The sequence below is a fragment of the Phoca vitulina genome, unplaced genomic scaffold (genome assembly GCF_004348235.1).
Source record: "Phoca vitulina isolate PV1807 unplaced genomic scaffold, GSC_HSeal_1.0 scaffold78, whole genome shotgun sequence".
Classification (NCBI taxonomy): Eukaryota; Metazoa; Chordata; class Mammalia; order Carnivora; family Phocidae; genus Phoca; species Phoca vitulina.
In genome coordinates, this window is record NW_022589781.1 from 4,213,170 (window position 1) to 4,239,374 (window position 26,205).

Consider the following 26,205-nt stretch of genomic DNA (forward strand, 5'->3'; position numbering starts at 1 on the left):
GGGGGAGTTGGAGAAGGAGAAGCAGGCTTCCCACTGAGCAGTGAGCCCGACGTGGGGCTCCATCCCAGGACCTGAGCCAAAGGCAGACGCTTAAAGACTGAGCCACCCAGGCGCCCCTAAAATGCCTAATTTTTATCGTATGCAATTATTAGGAGAATTTTTGATTAAATGAACCTGAGTCAAACAAAAAATATGTATCTTTCCAGTTTTGTTAAAGTCCAAGTTATATGGGGCCACTATTATAATACATATATTTTCATATTCCTAATGATTTTTTTTTTATTATTTATTTATTTATTTAAAGATTTTATTTATTTGACAGAGACACAGCGAGAGAGGGAACACAAGCAGGGGGAGTGGGAGAGGGAGAAGCAGGCTTCCTGCTGAGCAGGGAGCCCGACGCGGGGCTCGATCCCAGGACCCTGGGACCGTGACCTGAGCCGAAGGCAGACGCTTAATGACTGAGCCACCCAGGCGCCCCATGGTATATTTTTTTAAAGATTTATTTATTTATTTTAGAGATACTATTGCACACGGGGCGGGGGTGGTGCAGAGGGAGATGGAGAGAGAGAATCTCAAGCAGATTCCCCACTGAGCTCAAGGGCATGACCCTGAGATCATGACTTGAGCTCAGTTCAAGAGTTGGACACTTAATCGACTGAACCACCCAGGCACCCCAATGATATTTTGCTTAAGTACATCTGAAATCAAATGAATTAGGGAAAAAATTACTTTGGAAGATTTAGCCTCTCTCTAGTACGTTCAAATAGAAATATGTCAGCTAGACATGTAATTGAAAATTTGTAGTAATACTAGAAATTAAACATTTATCTAAAATACTATCTTTCAAACACATTACTAATATAAAATTATTAGTGAGAAATTGTGTGTCATTTTTTAGACCTCAGTTTTCAGAAAAAGCTGTATTTCACCCTGTAGTACTCTATAGTACATCACAGTTCACACTGTCCACAGTTTCAGTGCTCAGTAGCCGTGTGTGGCTAGTGGTTATTGTGTTGGAAGAGCACCTGCAGACTGTGAGGCAAAACAGAGTGAAATATGGTATGGTCTAAGAACGTCTGTATTTGCACTGTTATCTGACAGTGCCATATGCTTTGTATAGCATTCAGATCTGGTGGGAGTACGTATGGACGGACAGACACACACACCCATCCCCCCACCCCCCGGCATATTTGGGCTCAGCCCTCCAGAATTGATTTCTTGGTTTGTAAGAAGTCTGACTTCTCTGACTACCAGCCCTTCCTTTGAACTCCAGTCTCTTGTCTCTGTCATTCACTCTCATTCAGGTTAAATGCTGTATTAAGTGACCAGTATTTAATGTTAATTGGAGGGTTTTTTTTTTTTTTTTTGACTCTTAATTTAATCTGACCTGTGTGTGATATGCGTAGGTATAATGCTGAGTTTTAAAGACTCCCTGTTAGCTCTTTTTGAAAGGCAAGTTTCAGTTTAGTATTCTAGAAATCTGCTTTTGTTCTCACATAAAACACTATAATTAAGTTGTTAGCTGTAGAATTATAAGAATTCTAAAAAAGAAAGTTTACCTAATACTGAAACAGTGATGAGTTAGCATGCTAAGTTTATGTAATAGCAAAAATTCAATGAAGTTTAGACTATTGATTTGTAGTGATTAAAATATTTTCAAATACTTTCTAAAATATAAGTATAAAATGTATAAAATTATACTTTTTAACTCAAACTATTTTAGTACCCTGTAGTTCCAATGTCTGATACATTATGATTAGTATCTACTTAGGATTCCAAGTACATGACACTTATGTGTATATCAGTAGTTGCTTATTAAATTTTACATTTGACCATTTTGCACATTGATAAACAAGGTAATCTGTATAAACAAATCTGCTTTTGTTGGCTTAATGTGAGAAAAAAAAAAGAGGACTTAAAAAATAGTAATGGGAGGCAGAGTTTAAGGAAAAACAGAGAACATAAGCACAAAAGATTATTTTTCACACCAAAAGACCTGATTATCATGGAAGTCATAACAGGAGTTAGTAAATTTACTTACAATTATAGATTATTAAAATGTGCATGAAGAAATAAAATAAGCAAGAGTTAGTTAGTAATCCTTTCATTTACTCATCATGTGTTATTGCTTTGTCTGTTGTTATTATGTATTGAAAAAATGTTCTGGGGAAATTGGAGACTTAAGGATTACAAATCAACTACATTTATGGAATATAATACTTTGAAGAAAGTTTGACAGTCTTGCTTGATAAAGAGGAATAAAATCTTTTGGTAATTCAGTTCTAAAGTTTCTGAGAGCTCTGTTTGGCACAAAGAATTATTGGATCACTAGGATAATTTCAGAAGAAGATACTATGGAAGGTATGGGAATTCACAGAACTGAGTAGGCCGCTCTGTCTCATGGTGTGGCTAATTACAGCACAACTCCTCACTTCTCACCCCCCTTCCTGTCTGAATCAACATTCTTTGCCATGTGCCTCACAGCTTCTTCCACTAACGAGGAAAAGTAGATGTTCCCACCCCTTGACTTTGCAAGTTTGACTATAAGATTTGCTTTGGCCAATCGAATGTTAAGAGGTGGGATTTGACTGCATGGTCGGAAACTGTTTTCAGATTTGGGAATCTTCCCTCGTGCTCTTGCCATCACCAGGAGACCACATACCTGAGCTGACTGACTTGTCTTCTGAGAATATGAGTGATGTGTGGAGCCGGTGTAAGTCTAGTCTAGACCAGTCAACCCTTAAATAGCCTGCAGACTTGTGAGCTAAATGAATGCTTACTACTCACAATAAATGCTGGCTCATCTTATCGAAAGCAGACTAATTTTAGTGATAGACGAGCAATCAGTGGTTGGACATAGGAGGTAGGTTAGTGGTGGGTAGAGAGGAGCAGGAGGGAGGGTAGCAGAGGACATGAGGACACTTCTCAGAGTGATGGATATGTTATCTCGACTGTAGCAGTGGTTTCACAGGTGTTGTCGTATGTCACGTTGATCACATTTTACTCTTTGGATGTATGCAGTTTGTTGTGGGCAGCATGTTGGGGCCACATAATTACTTGACTAAGTAGGAGGGATTCGGACCCTTTCATCCTCTGGTTCCACCATGATGGCTTCACTATGAAGTGTAATTTTGAATTCTGATACAATTTCTCCATTCCTATATAAGTGCTATTTAGATTTCATTTATTGCTTGAACAAATGTTTATCAGTCACTAGCTGTGTTCCAGGCCCTATTCTAGGCTTTGAGGAGATAAAGTGAATGAAATAGTCCAAAATATCTGCCCACATGGAACTTAAATTCTTAGAGGTGGAAGAAACATAAACATGAAGTAAATACTAAAATATCGTATACATTCAGTTTGATCAGTCTTAAATGAAAAAAAAAAAGGGAAATAAAAGGAGGAAAAAACGGGGATAAAAGAGTATTCGGGAATGGAAAAAATATTATGGTTTTCTAGTTATTATGCAGAATACTTATATCCTCTGTAATAGGTAATCAAGGCATGCTCTAATTGAAACAAAGTTTATATGAAATTCCAAACATATTCATTATTAAATGAACATTTATTAAGCACATATTTGTGCTAAGCAATAGGAAGATCCGGAATGATGTGGGAGTATTCATTTTGGAAATATTTAGTACATGTGCATAAAAGAGATAGAAAATAGTTTCAAAATTAAAAAGAGGATTATAGTCTCAAATGTCTTCAGGAATTATATAGCTAAACAAAACCTGCAGGATACAGGTACAAGACTGTTGGAGACGTTGCTGGCAAATGATCTTGACAGAGCATGACCCAGATGAAGGCATTTTATGTGCTATATTTTCTTACCGTTTTTAAAAGATTTACTTATTTTTTATTTTTAAGAAGGTTTTATTTTCTCATGTTATGTTAATCACCATACATTACATCATTAGTTTTTGATGCAGTGTTCCATGATTCATTGTTTGCGTATAACACCCAGTGCTCCATTCAGTACATGCCCTCTTTAAATAAATAAATAAGATTTATTTATTTGATTTATTTATTTTTTATTTATTTGACAGAGAGACAGCGAGAGCAGGAACACAAGCAGGGGGAGTGGGAGAGGGAGAAGCAGGCTGAGGAGGGAGCCCGATGCGGGGCTCGATCCCAGGACCCTGGGATCATGACCTGAGCCGAAGGCAGACGCTTAACGACTGAGCCACCCAGGCGCCCCAAGATTTATTTATTTTAGAGTGAGCGAGCACTAGCGTGAGTGCGAGTTGCGGGTGGCATAGAGGGAGTGAGAGAGAGAAAATCTCAAGCAGACTCCCCACTGAGGACGGAGCCCAGGACTCCAAGATCATAACCTGAGCTGAAATCAAGAGTCGGCCGCTTAACCGACTGCGCCACCCAGGCGCCCTCCTGTCTATCTTTAAACATTTGACAGCGTCTGCTAAGCACTGAAGGTTTGCATGCAAGTATAGGCCTTCAGCTCCCAGTCTTCAGCCTATGACTGTATACAGTTGACCCTCCCACCCCTGCAGCCCAAAATCCACCTATAACTTTGGAATCCCCCAAACCTTAACTACTAACTGTTCACTGAAAGCCTTACTGATAACATTAATGGTGGATGAACATATGTTTTGTATGTTATATGTATTATATTACTGTATTCTTACAATGAAGTAACTAGAGAAAAAATATTAAGAAATTCATAAGAGAAAATACATTTGCAGTACTGTACTGTATTTATAAGAAAATCCCCATCTAAGTGGACCCTCATAGTTCAAACCCATGTTGTTCCAGAGTCAACTGTATGTTTAGATGGTGGTATCTCTATTAGTTGTGAGTTAATCCCTTCAAGGAAAGGATATAATCTCAGTGATTAAACAACAATAGCAACACCCTATTTATTCTTCATGCAGGGTCCATGGCAGTGCTCTTAGTTGGGTGGTGGTGTATTTGCTATCTTCCCAGTAAGCCTGAGGGACCCTGCTCCCTTCCTGTGCAGACTTTTCTAGATCCACTTGGTACACATGGGCTATGGCCCCCTGTGCTTTTCAGTCTCTTTCCCCCAAACAGGGACAGCATTTCTCTTACCAGGCTATCTGCATATACCTGACTATCAGTCATAGACTAAAAGCATCTCGGGGACATGAGGGCAGATCTCAAGGGGGATAAACACCATCTTCTGATGTTTTCACCAAGTGAAGGTTTGTGTTGTCTCCAGGCCAGAGGAAGCAGCTTTCTTAAAGTGTGAGGGGCAAGGATTTCTTTATCGCAGATTGCTCAGGTAAATTTGGGGGTTTGCAGATCTCAAAACATCCAGCCAAATAGCCCATCCTAAGTTGTAAGGTCTGACTTCTTCCCTGCTATTGTCCTGATTTTTAGCAGGACACTTGTAAGGGCTATTTAATACGTGTTTTTTGTTTTTACCCTCACACCGTCAGAAGCATGAGGTCCTTGTTACTGTCTGCTCAGAGGGTGATCCAGTTTCATCAAATCCAGGTGAGGGTTTTAATTCTTAGGATCATTACTGGTATGAGTTGTTTTAAGATCGATCCTTCCAGTATGAGACTCTCATATAAGTTTGTGTGTTCCAGTCTAGTATTTATTTGGAAGGTGATAAGTGAGTGTAAAAGTAATAAAAGTAAGTGACAGTAGCCATTAAAAGGCTTTGTTTAGTGGGTTACAACTCTAAGCAACTGGGATTTTAGAATTTGTTGTTGTCACTTGCAGCCAAACTTAATTCTAGATAACAGAGTCAGAGGACATTTCTCTTGTTTGCTACCAAGAATTATGACTGGTGAGGCACATTTGTTGAATTACATCAACTATAAAATAGTCCCTATGTACTGAGTGTTCTCTGTTGTAACCGGCACTGTGCTAAGGATTTTATACACAGTATCATTTGATCCTTCCAATACTTCAATAGAAGTACTGTTATCCACCTTTCACAGAGGATGGATTTGAAGCTCAGAGGGTTGCCTCAGTTTCCTGGGGTCGCACATTCATTAAGTGACAGGACCACATCCTACATACCGATCTCCCTGATGAGAAAGTTGCACCTTGGCTGCTGCACCTCGCAACTGATTCTATAATAATAAATCCACACTATCATTGAGATGAAATCTTTCTTGCTCTAGCTTAGATTCTTTGTGCCCAACCAATGTCATTTATCATGTACCTCTTCATCTGAAGGCTTAAGAAATACTTGATGGTAACAGTTACTCTATCTTCTGATCCATCAGGATTCTTTTTACAGGCAAACAAATCTTTTGTTTCTCATTTTATTGTTTTTGTTACCTTAATATACTCATGCTGTAGATTATGTCCTGATAAGTACTATCCAGAATGAAATACAAAATCTTGTGAATGGCCTTTCTGTCTGGTATATAATAGGATGATCGCCTCTCTTGTGGAATGTAAATTAAGACAACCATTGCTTGAACTTATACTTCTGAATTGTGTTGAATAAATTTAGTTTTTAACCTTTTCATATGAACTATTGTTTAGCTAGCTTTTCTCCATTCTGAATATACCATTTTTTAGACCCAAGTGTAGGATCTTGAACTTATCACCATTTTTATTTTATGAATATTAATGTTTTGCTTTAGATCTGCCAGTATCTCTTTTAATCTGTTATCAAACATGTTCAACAGCCTTCCAGCTTTGTGTCTTCCTCAAATATAAACAAATAGACTTTTTTTTTTAAAAGATTTTATTTATTTATCTGACACAGAGAGACATAGTGAGAGAGGGAACACAAGCAGAGGGAGCGGGAGAGGGAGAAGCAGGCCTCCCACTGAGCAGGGAGCCCGATGCGGGGCTCGATCCCAGGACCCCGGGATCATGACCTGAGCTGAAGGCAGATGCTTAACGACTGAGCCACCCAGGCGCCCCTAAACAAATAGACTTTTATACCTTCTCAGGGTTATAGTAAATTGAAGCAGGCTAAACATATTATAATAGTTGAAATGTCCAATTTAAAATTGATTATAAATTGTACTTGAGTATTATAATTTAATATTGATTAAAATTTTATTAGACAAGCACAAAGCCCATGTCTCTCTCATAAAACTATTTTGGAAAACTTATTCTTTGCTCAAATTCAGCTTTACTACTTGTAGTATATTTCCAGAATCTCTAAGTATGGTAATGAGTATATAAAAACCAAAGAGGGAAAGTGGCTCATTAATTAGTTTTTAGAAAACTCACTTCTGTAATTGCAGATATGATAAATTGTCATCTTAAATAGCCATTCTACAATCTTATTTTTGGCTTGCTTTAACTTCACTGATGCATATTTTGCGGTGTCCGCCTTCATCTTTTTGGAAAACTGATCCTTTGCCCATCTTTGGCTTTCTGACTCCTCTCCTGTTCTTTCCATCTCTGTAATGATCACATCTGCCGAGAGTCAGTTTGCGATCCATCTTTCCATTCTGGCCAAGACCTGGATTCGTGTATCATGTAAAAGCTGCCTCACAATTCTTCAACTGCAGGAAAATTGAGAGTCTCAGTCACTCTATTTTAGACAGAAAATCATGTTCCTAGATAGAGAAGATAAAAGCCAAATAGTAATAGAGAAGTTTGAATCTGTTGTTAATTAATCAGCTCTGAGTACTATACCTATGGCTTCCTGGTAATTTTGGGAAACCTCCAAAATTTTAACTTTTTCATTGAAGCAATATGTTACCAATGTAGAGAAATTTGAAAATAAAGACATAAAATTAAGACCACTCTAGACGTGTGTGTATGTGTAGATATATATGAACATTATTATGTTAGTTTACTTTTATGCATACTGCGTGTATATTAAACATATAACTGGTATGTAATTATATTTCTTGATGGCCGCATAGTATTTCATCATGTGCATTTACTATTATTACTTTACACATATGGCTGGACATTTTGATTATTTCCAAAATAGCACATTTTAAAATAATACTTATTTAAATACAAATATGTATTTCATATTTATTTTTAAAATTAAGGTTATTATTTTACCACCCAGAGGATATGCTTGTGAAATTATGGCTAAAATCATATGTCAGTATTTTATTTAAAATTGTTCTCCAGATTGGCAGTGATTTTTTTTTAGTTTCAGAGGTAGAATTTAATGATTCATCAGTTGCAGTGACCCAGAGCTCATTCCATCAAGTGAGAACTGGGATCTGAGACAAGCCATAGGGATTCATAGTTGTTCGGTAGGAAGAGAGAGAGAACAATAGATACTGAGAAGCAGTTTATGAATCATTTGAATTCCCAGTAGAATCTGGTCCTCTGTTTTTCTGGTGGGTCCTTTAAAGGATCCTTTTCACATAACCTTGGGCTATTAAAAATTGAAGCAGATCTTTGCCCAGCCTCAGTGGTTCCCAGGGTCTTCATTGAGATAGCTCCACTGTGTGTGGGAACTTCAGCAGCTCCAGACCAGGACTCTCTGTGCTTCTGTCCGTGAGGCTTGATCACCCAAGGGTAGCCCTCTCTTTGCTGGGGTTTACGAACACTCAGGCTTCATCATGCTGACATCCGATAGACTCACACATTATGTAGAAGAGTTTTATCCTTTCCCACTGCTCTACTACACTCTTATTTCCTCCCAGTATTCTCAACACTTGTTTGAACACTGTGGAAGTTAAGGTATTTCCTTTAATAAATTAGAACTACTGTATCAAACATACTTTTGAAAGAAAATTAACATTGCTTTAATTTATTCAAACATTCTAATGGGAAATGGATATGTAACATTAAATCAATGTGTTTTCAAAGGTTACTCATTATTAGCTTTCATTCTGATGTTTACTCTATTTAATCACAGAGAATTAGAAAGATTCAGCTTTGTAAATATAAATATAAATGTGATTCAGCTCAGAAAATATACAGAATAATAAATGAAAAATAAAGTCTATCTGAAAGGCTCTGAAAATATACGATGACATCAAGTTTGGCTCTCTGTGAACTGCAGACATTATTGCTCACATGTATCATTGCTTGATATTGAGCAAAGATGTTTTATGTTGAACAAAGGCATGAGTATGATTAAAGTTGAATATCTTCCATTACAGAAACATATGAAGCATATGCTGTTGGAAACCAACATCTGATAAATATATCACAAGTCTCTATGCACCTTAGTCATAGGTTGGCATAGTAAAAATGGACATATACTTCACTTTATTTTATTTTGCTGGAATCCTTCCCTAATTCTCCACATTCACAATTGGGGCCAGCCTAGATCTTAACTCTGACTTTGATGTAGAGTTTAGCTTAGCTTTGACTTCTTTCCAATGACAAATTTGAATGTCTTCCCAAACGTTACGTGACTTTAGGTAGGAACGCAAGGATACTTTATTATCCTAAATCTTTTAATAATACACTACTAAAATCAAAGAGGGAAATGTCCAAAGACATCTTTTTCTGGATATTAGAATGATAATTAATTCAAAATATAAGAACGTATTATTAATACAGTGGAGAATTGTATATCAAATAGCCAAATCATATCTCATCATTAGTGAAATAGTAACCGTAACAATTTCCAACCTTCCTCATTGAAAAATTTTCAATAATCTAGGGGTGCCTGGGTGGCTCAGTTGGTTAAAACGACTGCCTTCGGCCCAGGGTCCTGGGATCGAGCCCCACATCGGGCTCCCAGCTCGGCTGGAAGCCTGCTTCTCCCTCTCCCATTCCCCCTGCTTGTGTTCCCTCTCTCGCTGTCTCTTTCTCTTTCTCTCTCTGTCAATTAAATAAATAAATAAAATCTTAAAAAAAAAAAAGAAAAAAATTTTTCAATAATCTAGGAATGCTACATGCAATAGACATTTCCTACTGACTTAAAATACATATTAGCATAGGAAAAAGAGTCAGAGAACTTCTTCCTTTTTTTTTTTTTTAAAGATTTATTTATTTGACAGAGAGACAGTGAGAGAGGGAACACAAGCAGGGGGAGTGGGAGAGGGAGATGCAGGCTTCCCGCTGAGCAGGGAGCCCAATGCGGGGCTCGATCCCAGGACCCCGGGGACATGACCTGAGCCAAAGGCAGACGCCTAAGGACTGAGCCACCCAGGCGCCCCCAGAGAATTTATATATTAAGGAATTCCACATAACTTTGTTTTAATCTGTATACTGCAAAGCTGTTTTCTCTTTTTAATTCCTCCTAACCAGATCTTTGCACATTCATATTTAAAATCAGAAACAAAATAAAGCTATTGGTATATTTATAAAATCCTTATGATAATTTTAAATCTTTACAATGAGCTTACATTACTTTTAAAATCAGAATATACAGTAAAGGTTTTTTTGAGAAAGGATTTCAGTGAACAAGTTCGACAAAAATATTTTGAAAAATATGAATATTGTAGGATTTTCCTATTTAAAAGAGTATGATGCTGGCATAGAAATACATTGACTTTTAAATTTTTTATTGGCTTACAGCAACAGTGACTTATTTTTATTCATATTTTGTTGTTTGGGAACGGGGCCTTCGCTAGGTGGCTCCTCTTCTGCCCTTGGTAGAAGCGGGGGTGGTGAGCATTACTAGCTTCCGTGGGCAGTAGGGCTGGGCTTCAACTTTCTGGAAAGTTCACATATTGGACTGCTCAGCACTCCTCTGTGCTTCTGTCTTCTTCCGTTACTGTTGTCTTGATTGATTGCCAGCATCTAGCTAGAGCTTCTGTTCTGCAGGGCAGCTTGGTTTTCAGTAATAATAATATTTTAAACCATTAGTGCACATATTGTTAATTTTATAAGTGGTGAGAACATCATTAAGTAGGAGGAAAGCTAAGAGCTCAGCAATGTGAAGAGATTCGAGTTAGGGTTCAGATATTGCAGTTCCCCTCTCCTCTTGTTAAGTACAATTTGGTGGCTTTCAGTTTTCAAATGACTAACTTTTCCTTCAGTATGTCTCTGTTTTATTTGTGTGGGACTTTAATAATGGTCTATCAGATGAATTTTGTTTAATAGGTTAGATAGCAGGATTTAAACTCTCAATAGGAAATTCCTACTCAGGGACTGAAATTTAGGTTTCTAGGCCTTTTAAAATTTTGTGTATCAAAGATCAGTGCCTTCTCTGGATGACACTAGGGTTTACTTACTAAATGTACTGGTTTAGGGCTCACTTCTTGTTCTGTCTAAAAGATTCCCAGGTCTTGGGATTTATTTAGAGAATATTATATTCAAGTAATTCTTTTGGATGAAGGGGAGAATATGTGACCCCAAAATATGTCACTTTAGCACATGTATTACTTTGAACTGACAGCCATCAAGATCTAGCAGCCTCAAGAAAATCTTTTTACCTCTCCCTAAACTACCTAAAATAATTGAGATGGGGGTGGGGGCTGGCTCTGAGAGCGCTGTTCCCAGAGATAACGTTTATTTGAATGACCTGTCTGTATGGCAGGGCAAACATCTGATCACCAGACATCTGCTCTTTGTAGTGTCCTGTGAATTACCCTCATCCCTCCTGCCCTTTGAAGCCTAGGCCTCCACACATTTCTTAGCTCAGGATGACACAGAAGCCTCGACTGCACCTCCTGCTCTTGGGTTTCATAGTTTTATGGGGCTCCTATATGTACAAAATTAAGTTTGTTTTTCTTCTGTTCATCTGTCTTATGCCAATTAAATTATTAGACAAGCCAAAGAACCTAGAAGAGTAGAAAAAAAAAATTTTCCTCCCCTGCATGGACTTCCCAGAAATTTAATTTGGTAAGATTAAGCTATGGCAAAAACTGAGATGATATATTTTAGAAAATACAGGAAAACTTTAAAAAGCCTATACCAGTTGTTTTTGTACTTTTATAATGTTGTTTATGATACAGAGGAGATAAGCAGAATTAAGCTTTTTGAAAAACTTTTCCAAATTAATTTACATTGCAGTTTCTAAAATTATCCTGTCCACTGATTAATCTTAATACAGGCATACTTGTGTCCTACTCTGCTTTGTCCTATTGTACCTCATCGACTGCATTTTTTACACATTGAAGGTTTGCGGCAACCCTGTGTTGAACAAGACTATTGGCACCATTTTTCCAATAGCATCTGCTCACTCTATGTCTCATTTTGGTAATTCTTACAATATTTCAAACTTTGTCATTGTTGTTATATTTGTTACAGTGATTCTGTGACCAGTGATTATAAATCACTGAAAGCTCATATGATGGCCAGAATTTTTTAGCAATAGGGATTTTTAATATTAAGATATGTAAATTCTTTTAGACATAATGCTATTGCAAACTTAGACTACAGTGTAGACTACAGTATCATATAAGCATAACTTTCATATGTAGTGGGAAACCAAAACATTCATTTGACTCCCTTTATTGCGATACTAACTTTATTGTGGTCTGGAAGTGAATTGTTAATATCTTTGAGATCTGCCTGTGTTTTCTTAAATAAAAAAAAACCCAGAAAACTTACAATATTTAAAATTCATGAAGACATAAATTAACGAAATCTCTCAAGAACAGGTAGTCATACCTGTTAAAAAAAGTGAACTCATAGTTAAAAACCATCCAACAAGAAAACTTGCAATCTAGATTTTTTTTCCAGTGGCAAATATCTAACAAACATTTAAAGATGAAATAGCACTCATTCTCCATAGTCTCTTCCAGAGATTAGAAGAGGAGGAGACACTCTCAACTCATTTAGTGAGACTAGCATTTTCCTAATGTATTACAAGATATTTTAAGAAAAGTAAGGGGTGCCTGGCTGGCTCAGTAGAGCATGCAACTCTTCATCTCCAGGTCATAAGTTCAAGCCTCATGTTGGGCATGTAGCCTACTTGAAAAGCAAAATACAGGCCCAAATTCCTCACGAACAAAGATATAGAGGTTCTCAATAAAATTAGTAATTTAAATCCACAGCCACTTTGCAAAGCAGTTCGGCAGTTTCTTACATGGTTAAACGTACATTTATCATATGACCCTGGAATTCCCCCTCCAGAAATATGAAAACTTTGGTCACATATATATCAGTATGCAAATGCTTATAGTAGCTTTATTCACAATCACCAGTAGCTGGAATCAAGCCAGATCTCCTTTAACCAGTTATGGATAAGCATCCATGCAATGGCATGGCACTGACTGATAAAGAATGAAGTATCAGTTCATAGAATAGTAATGAATCTTCAGCATGTTTGAGTGAGAGGATCCACACTCAGACAGCTACCTGTTGTATGACACTGTGGGATAGGAGGAGCCCTAGGGAAGGGGCTGACTAGAGGGGAGTCGGGACATTCTGGCAGTGATGGAGCTCTTCTCTGAGAGGCTGTGATGGTCAGTACATGACCCTGTGCATTTGTCAGAACTCAACAGAGTAAAAATCACACGTTAGGTGAATAAACCATGCTGACGCCACTGCTGCCCAAGGGCACAGTGTCCAAGATGAGCAGGAGCTCGGGGGCAGAGGTTGGGGAGGGCGCAAGTGGAGGGGAGGGGGCGGGGTGGCCCCACCTGACCCTGCTCAGGGCCTGCTTCTCTCCACAGCTCATGGTGGGCGAGGACCGTGCTGTGCTCCTGGGCGACAAGGACTCCGGCAGTTGCAAGGCCAGCTTCACCGGCGACAGGGCCCTGGATGGCAGGGCACATCTGGCAGCAGGTAGGGGCAGCCAGCCTGGGGTCGAAGTGGGGTGGGACGGTGCGGCAGGTGGAGGTGAGGCCCAGCTCCTCCATAGGGAGGCTCTAAATAAAACTTCCTGCAACATTCTAAAAATAGATCAAGCAGGACTTGAAGAGAATTTGGATGCAACCCATAGGCACGGTGAGGGGTGTGGAGAAGAAAGGAGCTAACCTGAGTAACTGTGGAAAACTCTAACTGGCTGTTGCGTGGCTAAAGACCGTGCACTCTGCACATACACTGTGCTCTAGTAGTTAGACTTGTTTTTCACAGAGCTGTGCCTAGCATTTCTGGAACCATGTGTATGCGTAGTGGGCTTGATCAAGTCTGGAAGTACACTGTAACAGTGAGACACTGGGCTCTCTGACTGAGCGAGTAAGTGGTTACAGACAGAGGGGGAGGCTGGAACCCACCCCGTGACACTGGGTCGATGTGGAGGCTTCTACGTGAGTGTCTCATGTATATGTAACGTACAGGGTCTCAGGTACAAAACCAATAGAGACGCATATGGATATGCAGGGCAGCAGGTTAGTATATATACATGCTAATATACGTGCTATATGTATCGCATGTTTGGTATATTTATATATGTCTCCCAGAAATTGTTGTAATGAGCAAAACCAATGGAATAGATCCCAATTTCCAATAGATAAATCAGGCTTCTATGGAGAATCTGTAGATTGCAGGACTGGACAGAGAATACAAAATTAAACCTGGAGTATCTTACGGTTCCTGAAAATAAGGAAGTGATCGGAAGTAACTAAATTAAAGGATGTCATCATATCAAAGGACATTGAAGCCAGTCTTAAAGGGCTCCCGATGGCCAAACCTGGAACAGTCGTATTATTGACTACACCCCTTTCTACATACCGGAGAGGACACTGTGGTGAAGGCTAGTTACTATTCAGCCCAAACATATAAACATGTAACAACCTCTCTATACAGATAATACTTGGAAAAAACTATCAGGTCATTGATCGTTCCATGAACTATGTCATCTAATCTTCAACAACTGTATTTCAGAAGTCTCACAATTTATGCATAAGAGAACAAAGACATGGCAAAGTTTAGAAATTTGCTTGTCACTTGCTTGACATGGTGGAGCAAAAATTCAGAGTTTAGATTGCATCTCTTCTTAAAGTGTGCTTTCAACTTATAAATTCCAAGATAGTCTTACTTGTCTTATATGTGGAGTGAAAGTAGCTTCGGTATTTTGCTTACCAGAGCATTCATTTAATCCATTATATTCTTCATAATCATTCAGAGGGAAACATAACCTGTCAACAAAGAAATTCATATGACAAGGTTAAAACAAATATAATATCAGCAATGGAAATAAAGTACTGGAATTAAGTATTCACTGTTGCTATAATGAATATTCATTCAACAAATATTTATCATGCATTCATGTACTTACCACTGTTCTAGGAAATAGGACATAGGAATTTTAAAAAGAGAAATTTCTGCCTTCTTGAAGCTTACGTTGTAGTTGTCATATATGGGAAAGAAACAAACACCAGTTAAATAATGTACCAGATAAGATTATGGTGATGAATTTTGTCTAAGAGTTGGATGTAACTTCTTTATAGGACTAAAGGTTTTTCGTAGTGCAAAAGCATTCATTCTTGAAAGCTTTTTGGGTATTTTGTTGCGTATGGTATAGACTAGCTACCTCTCTGAACTTAATCTAAAGAGACTTTACATTGATATAGGTTTGGAAAATATGCTTACTTTCATCTAAATCTGTGTTGTCCAAAAGATCATCCCTACAAAATTCTGTTTTGTGAAAACAGGTTACTATCTGTTACTAAATAAGGGGAACATGTCCACATATAAGACAAATAAGACAAATACTCCATCATTTAAAATGCAGTGGAATTGATATATAACAGGAAATATATACGGTGTATTGGAATATTGTATGTACTGTCACCCGTCTTCCATTAAGGGCAATCTGTGTTTGTTTTGAAGAGTTTCTTACAAGGGCTTGACACATGATTTGGAAAACAGGATGGTGACTGATGGTAGGGCTTCAGAAGAAGATGAACATGACTATTCTTCACTGAAACAAGGGCAGTATTTGAGACTCAGGGGTGGGGAGGACCCGGTAGAGGGTGTGGGGATAGATTACTGCTTGAGTTAGTGGCTACAGGATGGCCTAAGTGGACAGTAAGAAAAGTGAAGCCTACTGCTTAATTTGAACTCACTGGTATTACTGGAAATGGGCACATATTTAATAAACTTTGATGACGTCAGTGCTATGCATGGCAATGATTATGCATTGAAACAAGAGGAGATTATGTATCTCAACAAACTGGTAAGAACGAAACAGTGTTTTTTTTTTTAAGATTTTATTTATTTATTTGACAGACACAGCGAGAGAGGGAACACAAGCAGGAGGAGTGGGAGAGGGAGAAGAAGGCTTCCCGCTGAGCAGGGAGCCCGATGCGGGACTCCATCCCAGGACCCCGGGATCATGACCTGAGCCGAAGGCAGACTCTTAATGACTGAGCCACCCAGGTGCCCAAACACTATGTATCTTTTAAAGTCTGATTTATCATGGTTAAGGAAACAGGCACTTTAAATATCTGGCTCTTCTCTTAGCTTTATTTTTTAACAACAAAGATGTATTTAATTTTTCTCTCCATTATTTACCTTATGTGATTTTTCAAAAGAGACTTCTATAGGGAAAATATATTTATTTTTAAAAAAAAAAATTTAAAATTAAAAAAAAAAATTTGAGAGAGAGTACACGTGAGTGGGAGGGAGGGGCAAAGGGGAGGAAGAGAATCTCAAGCAGGCTCCATGCTCAGCACCCAGCCCAACACGGGGCTCAATCTCACGACCCTGAGATCATGACCTAAGCCAAAACCAAGAGTTGAACACTTAACTGAGCCACCCAGGCGCCCCTGGAAAAGAGATCTAAATCCCCATACATTCAGTTCTCTGTATGAAATAAATACCTCTCGTCATTGACTGTTTTTTCTTGGGAAATGTTTCTTATATTGATCCATATATACCATATTACTTAAATTTGCCTGGAGTGAGATTCTCCAGAATGGATGAGTACAGCAGTAATGGCATACATTGTTCTGTAATTATATAAAGATATCTTTTCTTCTAGATTCTCTTAATAGTCTAAGATCAGTAAGAGTGGCTCCTGGATCCAACACACGTCATTCATCATTTCAAAACTTACTAAAGCATCATTCAGCTTTATCCTATGCCGAAGATGCCCCTTACTGGAGATTAATACAGTAGCCTTCTTTTTTCCAGCTATTCTGACATCACAGAAGACATCATTGTGGTAAATTTGAAATGTAGTCTTTATGAAGATGAATTGGAAAGTAAAGTTTTAAATGTAATAATATGTTTAGAGTTTGTTTTAATCTCTGTCTAGAAGATAATTAGACAAGGGACACCTGGATGGCTCATTTGGTGAAGCGTCCACCTTCAGCTCAGGTCATGATCTCAGGGTCCTGGGATCAAGCCCCGCATGGGGCTCCCTGCTCAGTGAGGAGTCTGCTTCTCCCTCTGCCTCTGTCTTCTCCCCCGTTCATGCTCTCTCTCTCAAATAAACAAACAAATAAATAAAATCTTTACAAAAAAAATAACTAGACATTGTTCTTGTCTATCTTTAAAAATATCCATTACTTTACCATAGAACTCAACATAAACATGCTGAATTTTTATATAAGGTAAAAGCTTCTCATTTTTTATGTGTTGATCCTGATATTTTCATGAATGTGTTTCTTTAAACATCTGTGGTTTATGATTTTTTTTAAAGATTTTATTTATTTATTTTGACAGAGACACAGCGAGAGAGGGAACACAAGCAGGGGGAGTGGGAGAGGGATCCACCAGATGAGCTAAAACAAATACATATGTTTAACACCTGTCATGACTTGGGAACAGGTAATGGTTTGTAACTCACATGTTTTATCAGCCTCTTCAGTACTCCAGTAAAACTGAGCATATGAGTCATCCAGTTAAAATTTTATGTTTTTCTGCACAGAATGATGATAGTAGCAGGGGTTTGTTAAACTGTAGGAGGTAGTGGTTCCCAAATTGGACATCTCAAATCTTCCAGGAAAAGCAGATACTACTCAAAAGATTCTAAGAATCTACTTATGTTTTCCTCTCATTTCTTTGTCCCCGCAGTGGGAAGTGTTCCCAGATATAAGTGGTTATAAAACTGTTGGTTCAAAGCTATTCAGAACTGAACTAGCAATTTCATAATAATCGTAGGATTTTAAACTAGCATTATTCAGAAACATCACTAATTTCAGCCACCTTACTTATAAATGCTCTGAAGAATTTCATCACTTGTCTAAAGAGCAGAATCTTCGCTAGTGACACAGTTAAATGATGAAACAGATACTGAGGATTCAGTGTGGAAGGAAAAAAACCTTAGGTGTGAGACTGATCTAAGGGGGCATTTCCCTTCGTGTGAGGATGTGTACTCAATAAAGAGTCAGGTGAGTTACAGTGGGGATAGAGGCAAAAGGAAAGCAAAGTAAAGACAAACTGGCAATAACGGTGAGATAGAAACTGCAAGTGGTTTCACAGTACTAAGTAAGTAGGAAATGTACCTAACTTCACTTGTGGGAGGGACTGTTGAATTTCTGAAAGAAGCAAGTGAGAGGGAAATGAATGTGCATGAGTGCAGAGCCAGAGTAGACTCATCGGGGCTTAAAAATAGTGACTGGGCAAGGTGATACTGTTTTTCCTATTGTATTACTTCTCTAAAGGAGTGGTGTCCAACTTTGTTTCGTTTTCCAAGCTTGCCTTATAAGGCTTCACATCATCATTTAAAAAATGTTTCTCCTTTAGTGATTCAATCAGGTAAGAGAGACACAGCCTTGTCACCAAGTGCTTTCCTGGGCAACTCTTCATTCAGACTGTACACCTGTGGGGTTCTCTACTTAGGAATCTGATGCTGTGGTCTGATTATTAATGAGATTTTATCTAGACCTTTTTAATAGGATTCTAATTGTAAGCTTTATTTACCCTTTAATGCTCTGTGTAGTCATTACAAGGAACCTTTGATTTTCCTCTGTCGTGTGCATATCCGAGTGTTCTGAAACAAGGATCAAATGTGGAACATTATTCAAATGTGTTCTCTTGTGAGTTAATTCACAGGCATTAGGAATAAGGTAGAAGCAGAGGTGCTCCTCATTGAAGAGGAAAAACTTTTACATTAACAAGATGAATACATTGTTAACATTTCTGCCCCACGAACAAATGGTGAAAATGCAATGGGATTTTCAAATGTTAGATAAAACATCTGTGTTCAGACCATTGCTTCAGACCTAAAGGAAATTGTTACCATGGAAGTATAAGGTGATATTAAAAGAATGCAACTGTTCAGCCAAATGGCCCAAAGAATAACCATCATTGCTGTTTTCCTTTAAAGTTCTCCAAACTTAATGCTTTATGGAGAGTGGCATATTCCATACTGTCCCACAGCTTGCCCGTTGCTGTAGTGTCCATCTGTCCTCCACGCATGGAGGAGTGGATGTACGTTGGTGTGTCTCTGGTTTCCATCAGTACAGACCCCGGAGAGTCATGGTTGAGCCCTCATTTTCCACAGCCTTGGGCATGCCAGTCATCATCACGTCCTGCGACTTCTGCCTCCTGAATAGGTCTCAGGTTTCTCTCTGTTCACGCCCACCGCACATGTCCAGGCTGCAGTTATCTCTCACCTGAAACACTGGATCTCCACAGCCTGGCCCTTAGGGTGATGGCCATCAATGCACAGTGACACGTGTGAGCCCACTTACCAAATGCACCAAATGCTCACTGCAGTTCTGTTCACTTGATAAGGGAGGTGTGTTTGTGTATTAGTACCTTAGGGCTTCGGTAACAAATGATGATACAGTTAGTAACTTGAAGGGTCATAGGTGTGTCTTCTCATTGTGGTGGATGTCACAAGTCTGAAACGACGGTGTCGGCAGGACCACACTTCCTTGTTGCCTCTTCCAGCCCCTCGTGGGGGCGGGTGTTCTTGGCTCGTGGCAGCATCCCACCAGTCTCTGTCTCTGTCTTCACATGGCTTTCTCCCATTCTCTTCTCTACAAGAAAACTTGACATTGATCTTAGCGAACACCCTAAACTAGGATATTCTGATCTTGAGATCCTTAGCTTAATTACATCTGTAAAAACCATTTTTTCTAACAAGATCACAATGAAAGTTTCCAGGGGTCAGTAACATTTTCATAGGTCCAACAGCTAATCAAGTGGTGATAACTTATCTTTGTATTCAAGTTTGACAATCTAACATTGAGTGGTTGAAATACCTCTTATGCTTGGGTTTAAACCCCTCTCAGACTTAAGTCTTGCATTTAAATTCATTAGTACCACAAAGAACTCAGAATCTAAGTGTTCAGAATAGTCAGAGAAACAAATAACAACAAAGAAAGTATATCACCATTGCTCTCATAGGAAGAAAAACAGGAGGATGGGAGGCCTTTATAAATTTTGGGCACCATCCAAGATGGTGGAAGTAAGGGCATGGATAGTTGGATGAGTAGATGAACAGAGGTGAGCAGGCTGATGACTAAAAGAAATCCATCTTTTTTCATTTGTTCTCTGACTTTGTCCCTCCACTAAAACTCTTCCAAATGCCTACCTAAGTATTTTTTTAAATTAATTTTGGGAAGGCACAAATCTATTACAAGTAACAGCTATTCACTAGAGATTAATCCTGGTCATCAGAAATCACCTATAGATTTTCTTGCTAAAAGCGTAATGCTAGGCTTAGATTGATACCACTTTCCCATTTTGCCCAATTTTTCTCTCCCCAAATATCTTCTTAAGGATTTTTTCCTTCATGTATACATTTCCATTAATTACATTAATTACCTGTTTATCTACTTCACTCTGACCTATTTCTTACTAAAGAATTACATGGAAAACTGGATTTTACCAAATTTCTTTGTTTCTAAATGTTATAGGTTGGGATTTTCTTATTCTTTATAGTATATAGGGGCGCCTGGCTGGCTCAGTCGGTTAGGCATCTGCCTTCGGCTCAGGTCATGATCTCAGGGTCCTGGGGTAGAGCCCCGCATCGGGCTCCCTGCTCAGCAGGAAGCCTGCTTCTCCCTCTCCCACTCCCCCTGCTCCTGTTCCCTCTCTCGCTGTGTCTCTCTCTGTCAAATAAATAAATAAAATCTTTAAAAAAAATAAAATATAATACATAAAACTAACTTGAAATACACAATGTGAAATCACATTCTTTAAGACAGAGTAAGAAGACACAAAGATTAGTGAAATATGGGTAAACAGCTCTTCGTGTGGAGAATGTTTCGGTGCCATACTGGTCATTCAGATGTTTAACATTTTAATCTACTTTTTGTTGGGTGGAAATGACGTATAGACTGACAATTGTGAAAGCAACAAAATATATAAATTGTATTCAAGGATGTAAGAAACTAAAATTTGAACTTACTTTTTTTTTTTTTTCTCCTAATTTTATATATTTCCCAGTTACAAACATTTAGGCAGTGCTTTATAGAATCAGGGCTATAGCTTAGCTTAGGGACTGTGCTTGCTCATTACAGAGAGCTAATACACTTTCCCAAAAAAGTACAGATTCTGCTTTTTGCTGTGCGTGATCAGCAGTTTTTTTAAAAAACTTTGATATAAATTTTTTTAGTGGTAACGTGTAGAAAAACTCCATTTAATTTTGGTTCATAGGGTGACTTTGCAGTTCTTGTAGGAGAGAGGGTAGGAAAGTAAGAAGTGTCACATCAGAGCCCATCAGTACTTCGGTACTGAAGCACAGGGTTTAGAGTATTTGTCAGTAAGTGTGGACGGATGTCTAGGTATTTGTTTTTTTGTTAAACCGAACAAGCTATTTCTCTTTCCATTAGTTTCTTCACCAAAGATTACTCTATATATACTGTATTATTTCCCAGAGTTTTGATAGTCTCCTTGCAGCCTCATTTTTAAGTGCTCTTTTCTCTGGGATGCAGTGTAATGGCAAATTTTAAAAATTAAACATTTAATAAAATTAAGATCATGGTATATTTTTGGATCATGGGCTAGAAATACCTTTCATTAATGATGATTAGGTAATTACTGAATGGGAGAAGATATTTGAAAATGACATATACAGGGGTGCCTGGGTGGTTCAGTCAGTTAAGCATCTGCCCTTGGCTCAGATCATGATCCCAGGGTTCTGGGATCGAGTCCCATGTTGAGCTCCTTGCTGAGTGGGGAGCCTGCTTCTCCCTCTCCCTCTGTCTCCTGGCTTGTGCTCTCTTTCTCTCTGTCAAATAAATAAATAAAATCTTAAAAAAAAAAAAAAAAAAAAAAAAAAAAAGCAATAGCATGGAGGACCGTAGGGGAAGGGAGGGAAATCTGAAGGGGGAGAAATCAGAGAGGGAGATGAACCATGAGAGACTGTGGACCCTGGGAAACAAGCTGAGGGTTTCAGAAGGGAGGGGGCTGGGGGTGATGGGTATTGCGGAGGGCACATGTGATGAGCACTGGGTATTATGTGTAACTAGTGAATCACTGAACACTACATCAAAACCTAATGATGTACTATACAGTGGCTAACTGAACATAATTTTTAAAAAATGGTGTAAGGAGAGAATACTGGTATCTTGACATCAGATAAACTTGATGGCTTTTTACCATATCACCTAAAAAAAAAAAAAAGAAAATGACATATCTCATAAAGATTAGTATCCAAAATATATACAGAACTTATACAACTCAACACCCAAAAAACAAATAATCCAATTAAAAATGGGCAGAAGATGTGAATAGACATTTCTCCAAAGAAGACATCCAGATGGCCAACAGACATATGAAAAGATGCTCAATGTTACTCATCATCAGGGAATTACAAATCAAAACTACAAGGAGATATCACCTCACACCAGTCAGAATGGCTAAAATCAAAAACACGAGAAACAACAGATGTTGGTGAGCATACAGAGAAATAGGAACCCTCACGCACTATTGGTGGCAATGTAAACTGGTGCGGCCACTGTGGAAAACAGTATAGAGGTTCCTCAAAAAGTTAAAAATAGAACTACACTATGATCTAGTAATCACACTATTGGGTATCTACCCCCAAAATTAAAAAACACTAGTTCAGAGGATACAAGCATCCCTGTGTTGATAGCAGCATTATGAACAATAGCCAAATTATGGAAGCAGCCCAAGTGTCCATTGATAGATGAATGGATAAAGAAGGTGTGGTGTGTATATATATATACACACACACACACACACACACACACACACACACACACACACACACAATGAAATTTACTCAGCCATAAGAAAGAATAAAATCTTACCATTTGCAACAACATGGATGGAACTAGAGAATATTCTAAGCAAAATAAGTAAGTCAGAGAAAGACAAATACCATATGATTTCAGTCATATCTGGAATTTAAGAAACAAAATAAGTGAGCAAAGGGAAAAAAAAAAAGGAGAGAGAAACTAAGAAACAGACCCTTAACAACAGAAAACACACTGATGGTCCCCAGAAGGGAGGTGGGTGGGAGATGGATTAAACAGGTGCTGGGGATGAAGGAGTGCACTTGTCCTGGTGAGCACAAGTGACGTATGGAAGTGTTGGATCACTATATTGTACACCTGACACTAATATTACACCATATGTTAACTAACTGGAATTAAAAATTTCATTAAAAAATGATCAGGTAATGGATTCTTATTTTGAAGCTGTGCTCTCAAAATAATTCATAGGGACTGGTTTTAGTAACGAGCATTGATCCAGTTCTAGGGTGGATAAGCTGCAGGAGTGTTATGTAGGAAGCTAGTAGATCCTGCGAGGTGACGATCTCCACAGAGCCTGATTGCCTCACGTGTATTTATTCAGTGGATTTTAATGGTTTATCAAAATGTCCAATTTCCACATTATAATTTTGCATTTTATAGAAAAAAATACTGTGGAAAAGCTTATGGATTGTCATTGATTTAAGAAGTAGATTTTTCTCTGAAGAAGTCTTTCAGGTTTGGAACATGGATGACTATGTTTGTTAATACATGAAGTGTAGTCAAAAAGGGCAGTGTTTTGGTGTTTGTGTGAGGGGTGTGAACGGATCTTCAGGAGACAGCGTAGAGACCATGTCAGAAACTTGGAGCAGAGAGCAGTCTAAAACAGGGAGACAGACATGTTGAGGTCCATCACAGGTATACGTATGGAGAAGATATTTTGGGGTAATCTGGCATTGTGATACTGCTGAGGTCAAAAACCTGGTGATTTACTCATTTCCTGCTTGCCTTGAGTTGTGCCTGTCTTCAGGTTACACATGCTAGGGAGGAACTGCTGGCTCCATAAATTTAGCCGTGGTTCTCTACTCATGAGTTAGCGTGGCTCCAACCCGTGAAGAATGGACTCAGGGACCAGAGAAACAGTTGATGCCATAGGTAAAAGTCATACTCTAGATTTTGAAATTCAGTATTCATGGAGTTAGTAAATATATTTAGTTTTTCTTATTTGAACCTTGTTGACGCTTTCTTCTGTTTCTTTAATGCACCTGTATGTTATCTTTAAAGCTTTAACACGTCAGACCCATTTCTTACTTATGTGTGATTGTACCCCTTAGTGTGGTATCTTGTTTGTTCCAACATTGAACGCAATTTTACTTAAATAAGAATGGACGGTGTGGGTGATGGGGATTCTGCGATGCTGTCTTGCAGCTGTAAAATAAATAAGAGGAGGGTGCACTGAAGGGGAATAGTCAGTAATACTGTGACAGTCTGTATGGACTTCCTGTGCTGACCACTTTGTAATGTATACAAACGTTGAATCACCATGTATGCACCTGAAATCAATACAATACAACCAATACATTCTTATTCAATTAAAAAGTTGACATGGATTCTGAACCTTACAAAAGAGAATTATCAAGTAGCGGTCTGCCAGTGTCAGCGCCTGCAAGCACGGGGTGGCTGCGCAGGACCTGTCCCCAGTCCCTGTTTTCACTGTCTTCTGTAGTCGTGCTTCCTGTGTTCCTGTAGTGAAGTCAGAGACCATGTGTTCATCCAACGTTCGGCATAGTTGATGGGCCACAAAGGGTCCTCCATGGTGTGGTAGTCAAATGATGTCTGTGTCAAAGTGGCCTAGACTTCACTAGATTTGCAAAGTCTAAAATTTACATAACTCAGTTACTGATCCTTTCCCTCTCGTAAACAACAGGCGTGGCCTCTGCATGAGCTGGTGTGGCCAGTGGGAGTGGGACGGACGGAGGGCACCTTTATGGAGAAAGGCTGAGCGCGCTCTTGCAGCCGAGTCCTTGTCCTGAGAGAAGCTGTGTGCTGTCAGCTACTGTTGCTGACCTTCCGGATTCACCCGAAGGGCCCAGACGTCAGCAGAGCTCGTGAGCTTCAGGCCCGTGTGGAGAAACTGGGGCATGTACACCCTTCCACTTGTATGCTTACTGTTTTAAGAGGTGGCTGTTATTTTGTCATGGCTCTCGTTTGGGATGCGTGTTTCGTTAATGGCAGTGGTCTTCTCTTGAACGGAAGGCCTCCGTGTTAGTGTTGAGTGGATTCTATGACACTCATGCCAGCTGGATCTCAGTACCCAATGTCCATGTTATGGTTCCTATTAAAACTCATACTCACTTGTGTCTCAGAACCAGCCTGGTCACTGATCCAGAAGCATGGGCGCTCTGTGATGTGTTTAGGAATCAGGGTTTCGCTAGCGGCCTGCCCCCTCATCTGTTGTCTCCCGTGTAAGTTGCTGCTAGAAGTGACACATGCTAGCCGTGTCCTGACCCCGCGGGCAATCCTCAGAACTGATCAGGACTGGGTAGGCAGCGTTAGGAATGGGTCTGGTGATTTCTGTCTTCCCATATTCTGGTAGAGATGGCAAGGAAGTCACCTTCAACTTGTGAGCACTGTATGTACTTAACCCCAAAATGGAAATAAAAACCAAGCAGTTCACGTAGCTTGATTCTCACAGAAGTGCACGGAACTGGGGAAAAATGAGTGTTGGAATGAGTGCTCAAGGCAGAAAAGTAAGCCACCATTCAGAACATGAGTGCCTTGGAAGAGAACACATTTGTAGGAAATAAATAATTTGTGTTTGGGTGACACTAAATTGTACTCTTTGAATAATCATATTGTATGGCCTGTCTAGATTATTCAACTATGAAATAGCAAAAATTAAAATAATGAGTAGACTTTGAGGTCGATATACTATTCGGCCTGTGACCCAGCCTACTTTATAAAGGTTGAATTTCACTGTCAATATCCGGGTACCATTTTGAAATAATTTTACCAGAGGATGTATTTCCAGGGTATCATCACCATGCATGGTGAACCAGATCTAGAGCCAGTACTGTTGGATGGTGATAATTCTTATTAGGTGGTTATAGAGTGGAATTTATTTTGCTTTGTAAATTATGTTCACTTGATCTGATGGAAGTTGAGAAAGCCTCAGTAGAGTTAATACTACAGACTGTGTTTTGTAAATTGAAAACTAATAATACATTTAGGACTACCAAGTTACTTTGAATTGAGGGACAATACGAGATTACACTTTTATCTAGAAGTTTAAGAACAGGTGAATATCCATGGGAAAAAATCATTGCAACAGTCTAAAGTGGTTCTCAGACACAGAATTAAC